Here is a 9,198-nt window from a genome sequence, read left to right on the forward strand (position 1 = left end):
GCAGAGAGAAGGAGCAGATCTGGGTCGCAGTTTGGAGATCCACATCACAACTGGATGTATTCAGGGGTTCAATGATAGGAAAGTGAACTAGAGCAACCATATTGTATGATACAAATGATGGGTCTTGAACGTTTGGATGCTACATCTCACATAGGTTCCACTGTCGCTGAGAATAACTGAAAACTGACGAAATGATTGCTATGTTTACGTTTGCTTAATGTTCTTCTTGGGTTTTGAGGACTGATTCTTACCGAAGACTTAAATCCAGAGTTTACACTGTTACATTTGCAGGGCTATTTATTTTGGATTACTGATCTCAGGGAAGGTACATAAATTTGCGGTATTCTCAGTTTGAAACTGCAGCTACTATAGGTGGGTAGCAACCATAAATGGTTTATTGAGAATAACTAATACATGCAAATGGTTATAAATTTAGATTGATAAGTGTGATGCCTATATTCTTGTATAGAATATTTCAGTGTATTTTTAAAAAACAATGCAATTCTTCAGAGACATATTTTTTTAATGCCTGACTGACATTTGTCCTGATAATGAATTTTGTTGCTGCCACTGTTGTTACTGGATTAGTCCCCATAATAGCAGTTTCTAAGGTGAAGCATTTATGGTACTGTGTTAAGAAAAGTGGCCGTTCAGCTCACATTACCTGTGGATTTAGTGGATTAACCGCTAAAATTCTAGAGTCCCAAAGAGCAGGTTTAAAATTCAATTACATTTTTATTGTAATTGAAAGCTACTATGCATTATATATATGTGTATATGTATGCATTAGAATTAAGTTAGCAGACCGTGAAAAGAGTTCAGAAATGGTCCTGCTAGCCCTTTTTTGATGTCACATGCATGAGGCAAGTTAAAATAACCATCAACTCTGACTTATACAGAGCCAGCTCTGCTCTTTTTGTACACTCGCACCTTCCTTCCAGTGGTACTGAAATGAATGTGAAGAGAGAGTTCAAGGAGAGCAACATTTGGCCTCCCATATTAAGTCAAGGAAATACTTGTTCTAATGTTTGTTTTAAAAAAATTACCTGAAGTATGATTTGATGCAATGTGCAGCTTTTAATGGTTGGGTACTGTTAAAAAGATGAAGAGAAGAGGTCTGTTGGGTATGCATGTCAGTGAAATTTCCTCACTGGTGAGCAGACCGTGTGATCTTACTAGCTTCAACTCCAGAACATGATCTCCCTATACTTAGCAGATAGATTTCACTTGAATTTCTAAATGAGAAAGAAAACCTGATACTTGGTCTGACAGCACACTTCTGTTCTAGGGACTCTGAATTTATACATCTTAAAGATGCATACTCTTTTGGGATATATTATCCCCCTCCTTCTCCACAGTGCCAAGCGGAATGAACAGATAATTTTTTACTTTCGTGTTCTTTGTTACTTGAATTGTTTTTCCTGGCTTAAAGATTTTCATAGGGAAGACCTCATTCTTAGACATTAAAAGCTCTGCTATAGGTAACCTTCAGAGCATCTGCATATACTTTAGGTCTGTGCATACATTTTACTGAAAGGGACTTTTGTGTTCAAACTGAACTGGTACAATACAAATGTTTGATGTGTTTTTCACTTTTTTTCTAGTGGTCGTTGCTTCATATGCTCATTGCTTCAGCTCACATCTTAGAATAAAGTCCTTATTCCCTACCAACTCGATTTGTATGTGTTGTTTTCAGTAGCGGGGCAAATCTAACGGGCTCAATTCTGCACTGTGAACCTGGGCAGCAGTGCTGGCTAAGTCTATGGGGAACTGTGTTTTAAGGCAAAAGTGCAGGGAAAGGTCAAAAGGTAAGGATTTTTTTCTCAAGAAAATGTTTGTGATATTAGCTACAGTTGGGAGAAAAAGGGAAAAGAGGAAGGTTGCCCTTTGGCAGTTGGATTTCTGGACCACAGATGATGCAGCAGAGCCCTGCAGCTGGAGATCTGGCACTGCCATGCACCTGAGGGCTCTGCCCCTGCCCCTCTGTGGCCTCTGGGGCTGAGTACTGGGCTGGTGACCCCCTGCCCAGCCCAGTGCTGGAGAACCCTCTGACCTGCTGCGTGCTGGGCTGGCGACTGGAGCTGGAGGTGGTGGTTACTGGTCACCATCTTTTCCAGAGTGCTTTCAAGTGAGGAAAGCTGGGAAAAGGTGAAAAGGAGGATGACAAGTGCACTAAAATAGTGAAGTGAAGAATAGGAGTGAATTTCACCAGGCAGCCCCTGTTTACTGGAAATTAGGGTCCTGAGAAGGGTCCTTGGGTGCAGCAGCTCACAGACAGAGCGAGGTGTGAAAAGCCGTTATGAGATTTGTGAAACGTGTGAACATGGGGGGGGTGCATTTTCTGATTATGTGGAGGCTGCTCTTGACTATGGAGATCATGTTTGGCTTTGGAATGAGCTTTAAATTATTTTCCTTGAAGGTGCGTGATTTAAAGTCAGTGGCTGTGAAGAGGGAGGGAGAAGAGCACCATCTATGTTCTAGCCAAACACAACTTGCTTAGTTTGAATGCAGGTGAAAAACTTATTTTTAACCAAGGTTGAGATATTTTTCCTGGAGGGATGGGGCAGGGGGAAGAGTGGAAGGAAAATCAAGCTGTTGATTTGTACCATAAATTGTTTTGCACACAAGGACTTTAAAGCTGCATTTGACTTTTGTGACCATCTCTTACTGTTCAAAATAACTAATGGATATGTAAAGTGGAAACAAATAGAACAAATAAGAAAAAACCGTGAAAACATTTTCTCCTTTTAGTATTTTTTTACAGTCACTACATGAAAGCATTTGAAGTGCTTCCTACTTCTGTTAACTTCTGTTTATAATTTTGAGGTCTACTTCCTTCCTGTTATGATTTCGGTGGCATTATAAATGATACGTTTTACTCCTGTAAAGGAGGCATAGCTACTGTTTTTTTCAAAGATTTCAGTGTGCGATTTGTGTCAATATTGGTTTCTCTGATTTTAATATGTCCACACTTAAAATAGATTCTTGAAAGAGCTTCATGCCAGAGCTCTGCAGCTGAAGTACCTATATTCAAAATTTGGTTCTGCTAAGTGGTTTTGCCTACTGCTGTAAACTGTATTAGCCTTAAAGTGATTGTAAATTTACCAGAAATGAGGAGATATATATTTTAAGCTGAAATACAGCGTAACAGGGTTTGTGGAAAAAACGCAGGATTCACGTGAAAACCCCTGTGGCCTTTTAGACAGGCATATGCATGCTGTTTACATCAGCGTTTATCAGCAGCGTGGAGGTGGGGAAACACCATCTTCGGCAGAGAGCTTTCAGGAAAAAGTAAAGCATTTTCTCTTGCACACTCTCAGATCACTGTCTGTTTATACTTGTAGAGAGGCAAAGGGGTGGAGAGAGAGAAAGAGTACTTACAAAAAAAAATAAAACCAGCAAAGTAGTTTGAAAAAATAATATCTCCTTTCCCAGGCAGAACTGTATGTCAAGTTTAGCTGAACTCAGACAGCAATTTTAAATATTTCCAGGCTGTTTTTACTAATCTGAACTCTGATCTGGATGGTAGGAGGCTAAGATTTATTTATTTACAATCAAGTGCTTTCGAGTTTGGTTGGCTCTGAAGAGAAGTTGTCAGGTCCCGGTGACTCGGAGCAGTTGGGAGGTAGCTGGTGTGCAGCTCATTCAAGCATTTAGCTTTCAGGCGTGTAGCCAGGTAGCACATCCTCTTTGCATCCCAGTGGGTGTGTTACATCTACTGCGCCCCACAGCCAGCTCCACTGCTGGCCTACAGGTACCAACTACCTCAATACCTGCAAAATGCTCAGTGCCTTGGATGTGCTGAAATGGCAGTCAAAGAGGAGCCAACGTAGGTATCTCAGAATAACACTTCTTGAACTATAGGCATTGAATAACTGATGATAGTTCTGGGGTAGGATTGAAAGGGTTGCCGTTACCCTTTTGGCAACTGCCAAGAGGATAAGGCAACCACCTGTGCATAAGTGGGAACCGAAAAACAGGCCAGATGCCTTGGTTCTGGGCTTGGATTTCTTTTTCCACTTTGTGCTGGCAGAGTCTGACCTGAAAGCTGATGTTGGAGTGGCTCTGCACAGGATGGTGTTTCGCAAAAAGGCAATAGTCAAGGAAGGGTAGAGCCCAGTCCATGTTTTCATCTCTTCGATTGGAGTAGCGTCATGCCCTGGGAAACAATGGAGACGAAACACAGGACTTCATTTTGCAAATGTGTTTTTATTGTTTCCTAAAGCATCTCTGCAGGCCAGCTGGCAATCTCCTGCCCCTCCAGTTACCCTGCTTCCAACTGGGGCCAGACACGGGACTGTGCTCTGGGCATACTTCAGTCTCCCAGGCTTTGGCTATCATTTTCTGCTCTCTTCAAAAGACAGGTCATGAATTATGCACAAATTCTGCCTCTTAAGCCAAGAGAACAGACAGATTCAAGTGACTTCTTTTGCACAAACCACAGGTAACGCATATCCGCTGTATTCCTGGGAAGTGGTTTCATCTTTGACCCTTGGGCTTGCTCTGTTTTGGTTTCAAGACAGGCTTCTGCATTCTTGCTCTAGAAATGTCTGAAATCCAAAAAACTTGTGGGTTCTGGTAGGCCTAGCTACTCACCCCAGCTTTTAATCCCTTTCCTGGCCAAGGAAATCACCTACTAGAGGAAGTTCTGTGAAGGTCCGCATGAACCTGGTGAGCAGATACTTAACACCTTAGCAGCTGAAATATGTTTGCCAAGCTCTTTCAGCTGTATCAGTACTAGTGCAATGTGTGGATCACCGTGTGCATGCAACACATTTAATTGCATCCTCGCCACTTTGCTCCTTCTCACTTCCTTTGGGAAGAACAGATGTTTAGATCTGGATCAGACAGCTAGAGGAATGCCCTGATTTCTTCAGGTCTGCAAGATGCAGAATGTCTCTCTTAGCTTAGATGATTGCAACCATCTAGTAATGCACATTGCCAAATACCTTGTTGTGTGTCTACCTGACACTTTCGTCTCTCTCTTGGATCCTCTCTCAGCCTGCCTTTACACTGATAGCAAGATCTAAAAGCAGGCAGTGCTTCTCACTATTTGCACAGTGCCACGCATGATGGAGTGCCACCCTTGAAGGTGAGCTTGTAGACAATACCACAATTCCTACAATCATGAGTAGGATGTTCTTGACTCTTACCAGTTGTGATTCTCACCCTAGAAACCATAAAATGCTCAGCAGAACATAATCGTGCCAATCATTTATGCTAGGCTTTTCCGTAGGAAGCTGGTGTGCAGTTTATTTCAGCCTGAGCCACCACATTCAAATTACTTTTTCTCCAGGAGGTGATTGAAGCAATTGTTTCTCACGCTCCTGTTACAGCCATTCATAATTCTCACATAAAAGTGAGAACATATCCAGTTTCTAGCACAGAGTACCTAACTTCAGATAAAATCACTTTTAGAGTTAGATGCTCTACCTTTTTCCTTTCAAATTTCTCCTGGTTTCATGATTTTTAAATCCTCAGAAACCAAAGTTATGGGTCAGGTCTAGTTACATCTCCAATAACTCATTTTCATTTCCTCTTTTCACACATGATCAAGAGGTTTAGCCTGCTTCATGACTGTCCCCTCCCACAGAAAAAACCCATGCGAGGAGTAGTGAGAAAGACTTCAAAAACAGGGTGAGTGACCTCATCATGTATCTACTGTAGAGACGTCAGTCTCCAAGAAATAGGAAAGGTCAGAGCTGTTCAGAGCAAGGGGTTTTTCACAACACAGCTGAAAAACCCAGACTGGGTCTGAAGAATTCATGCTATCCTCATCCCTTATATCATCTTTCCTCCAAATATTTGGAGACCTTCCATTCAGAGGAGCTGCCACTGTGTGATTTTTTTAACATAGGTTACCATCCTGAAGCACGGGTCATGGCAGCTTTCGCCAGGCTTGGACTTTCCAACAGAAAATGATGAAACAAATGTCAGACATTTGCAAGGGAATAACGCAAAATCTCTTTGTCCTTTTCAATGAAACACATTTTCTTTCTTCCAGAGCTTCTCCCATGCCCAGTATAACCAAATCCTGGAAGTTTTCATTGCACCACCGTAACAATTTTATTATCTGGACTAATAGGCCCATATTGTTGTTGGACTTCACGCAGTGGAGGATAGGAAGGTGGACAAGCCTGCTCCACGGTGGAGTGTCAGGAAGGTGGAGGAGCCAGGAGCTGTGTCCCAGGCACCATGGGCAGGGAGGGAGTTTGCCTGAAGTCCCTGGGCCCGGATGCATGTCACCGGTACCCACACATGAGACGGAGTCAGCCTGAAGGGTGACTCCGAAGTCTTGCTTTCCTTTAAAACCATCACTCTACGAATAAAATGGCCACACAGATACAGGCACCGTTTAAATATAGCAAGCATTGATGTCTATCTGTAAATTACAAGGAAATGAATAAATCGAGGCGACATAAACCGCAAAAAGGAAGTTCGAAATCAGCCTGGAGCTGTGATAGGTCGGCTTCTGCCGAGGGACCCTGCCAAACCTTCACCATCCACTACACTGGTGACACAGCCACCAAACCCAATCCGCCTGTCCTGGCATGTGCCATCGCTCACCGGGAATCTAGCCCACGTCTGGCAGTCTAGACCTGTGCTGTGGGGGCACCTGTGGCCACGGAAAAACCAAAGGCACCCTGACCACCCAGGATCCCTGCTGCAGGGAGGGGATGGCGCTGCGTTTTCTGGAAACTGATGAACTCATTTCTGAGAGGCGGTGGTGGGGGGGTGCTTCAGTGCATGGTGGGGTGCAAAGAGGGTTAATGCAGGAAGTTGGAGGGAAAGGTTTTCTTTCTTTCTTTCTTTTTTTTTTTTTTTGTTATAATCTGAAGTGCAGTTTCTATGCTGCTTACCATCCTGCAGCCTGCAAGGTGCAGATATTTGGCAAGGTTATTTGGCTTGGCCTCATTTTTATTATGAAGGCTGATATTTATTTTTCCCCTTTCCAAAGTTTATATTAAAGCCAGAATCATTACAAAAACCATGAAGGTTGCATACAGCGTATGTGTGTGTGTGCGCGCGCTCACGCGTGCAGCCAGCAAGCCACCCTCACCCCTCTAAAATGACGTTTTATGCAGTTGGCCAGGTTTATTCTCACATGAGTGAGGGAAAGCATGCTAATGATGCTCTAGAAGTTTTATGAAAATACTGGGCTGGAGAGAGGAGAGAAAGAAAGATCAAGAGGGCACGTGCGAATGGGTGTCTGCTGCAGGCTTTTGACATGTATTAGGCACTTAATTTTTTAAACTCCACCTGGAGATGAGTGTCCAAGATGCCTCGTGTCTTTATTAAACCCTGGAGACTGTACTGTAGGACACAGGCAGCTTTTTGTGCTGCTCTGAAACTCTGACCTTCCTGCAAGGTCTTATGGAAAACAAACCACGCACTCCAAGGGCCCAAATAAACCCATTTCTCCTCTTTCCACATGCTTAGTGCTCCCAGGGTGAAGGCAGTAGCTCTGGTACTGCCAACCCCTTCCCCTGGCCACCAGCTTGGGAAGATGGGTTTGACTTCTGGCAGGAGAAGGTGAGTGGTTGGGTGCAGCCTCTTCCAGCCTTTCCTTCCAGCCTCTCCAGCACACCCCTGTGGATGGAGTGGTGCAGAAATTAGCCTGGCAGCATTGCTTTTTACCATACTGGTCAAACTACGTCTTCTCTGGGCAAACTCTCCATCTTCAGATGGATGAAGCAGAGCAGGGTGGCTGCAGGCATGAATGCAAGAAGATGGAAAGCAAGTGGGATGGAGGACAGCTGGCTGAGGACAGTTCAGTTGCCAGGTTTAGTTGGGGATCATTAGGACAATTTACTATGTTCTGCTAAGATGAATTAACCTTTCACAAGGGAAGGGGTGAGCAGGTCTGGAGTGGAGAAGTGGGTTTTGGCCAGGAGCAGAAGTCAGCTATTTCTCAGAAGTAAGGCAGGACATGCAGATGTGGGGAGCAAGAAAGGCATGGAAAAAAAAAAAATCAATGCATAAAGACAGCCTTTCCCCCCGCCTCCCCCCCCACCACAAAAAGGAAGAGAGAAGCTAAAACTGGCTGGAAAAAGACGAGGGCAGGTGTGAGCTGCTGCTTGTGGCTGCACAGGGAAAGTCAGTTATGGGGCGGGGGGGAATGGGAGCTGCCATGGGGTCAGGAAGAGGTCTGCAAGGGGTAAGGGAGGGACACTGTAAGGGAGCCAGCCAGGAGCAAGCCTGGAGACCACCCCGGGGGAGGATGAAGGAGGAAAAAGAGAGTGAAAGGGATCCCCAAGGGGCAGTGGTGGCCTTGGCCATGGGGGAAGGCAGCAGTAGGGCTGCTAAGTGGAGGCGTAAGCACAGGACGAGGGAGAGTTTGGGGAATGTGGTGCAGTGGGTCATGCTTGGATAAGGGGAGAAAGCTTGAGGAATAGTTTAGAAGGAAGGAAAGGGCAGAAGGCGACACTGCAAGAGGGATGTTGCAGCCACTGGTGCTCTGACAAGCAGAAGGAAGGGAAGCCAGGAAAGAGAAAGAGGGTGAAGGATGGTGATGGCCAGAAATAAGGAGCCAGCTGTGTTTAGAGGAGTCAGTGCTGTGTGGCTAGACCTAGAGGAGCTGAAGGAGAGGGTTATTGGAGGGCCTTGCCAAGAAGCTTTCAACTGCACTGGGAGAATGGGAAAATGAGGATATTGAACTGGGATAGAGCTCACCAGAATGGACCTGGTGCTAGAGGGAGAAAAAAGCAGGGGACTAATAGCTGTTGCAGGGGTCTTGAAGGAACTTAGCTGTGCAGAGGGGCAAGGAGAGGCCGGAAACAGCAGTGGAGCCATGGCCAGTGCTACAGCCAAGGTCATGGCAAGGCCAGTCAGACAAGAAGATGATGCTGAGGGAGAGGAGAAAGTGGCCATAGAGAAGGAACTGAGAGCCCAGGGATCAGATAAGGAGCAGTGTGTAGACTGAAGAATGTTTTTAAGAGGAGTGAAAGTTAACAAGTGGTCCTGATGTGGTGAAGACTTAGTGAAAGTGGGATGCTGAATAATTCCTCAGTTCCTCAACAAAGTCAAGCGAAGTTTTCTTGGCTTTATGTAAGCATCTCCCAGCAGCCACTCACGTGCTTCTGCTGCTGCCCAGCTCTCTCCAGCTCCATGTTTGAAGGGAGAAGGCAAAGGCTACTATTTTTGGAACAAAGGCAGTAATTTCTGCTCAGTCCACCAGGGAATATATAATGGGCCAGG

The sequence above is a fragment of the Mesitornis unicolor genome, unplaced genomic scaffold (assembly GCF_000695765.1).
Source record: "Mesitornis unicolor isolate BGI_N332 unplaced genomic scaffold, ASM69576v1 scaffold2463, whole genome shotgun sequence".
Lineage (NCBI taxonomy): Eukaryota > Metazoa > Chordata > Aves > Mesitornithiformes > Mesitornithidae > Mesitornis > Mesitornis unicolor.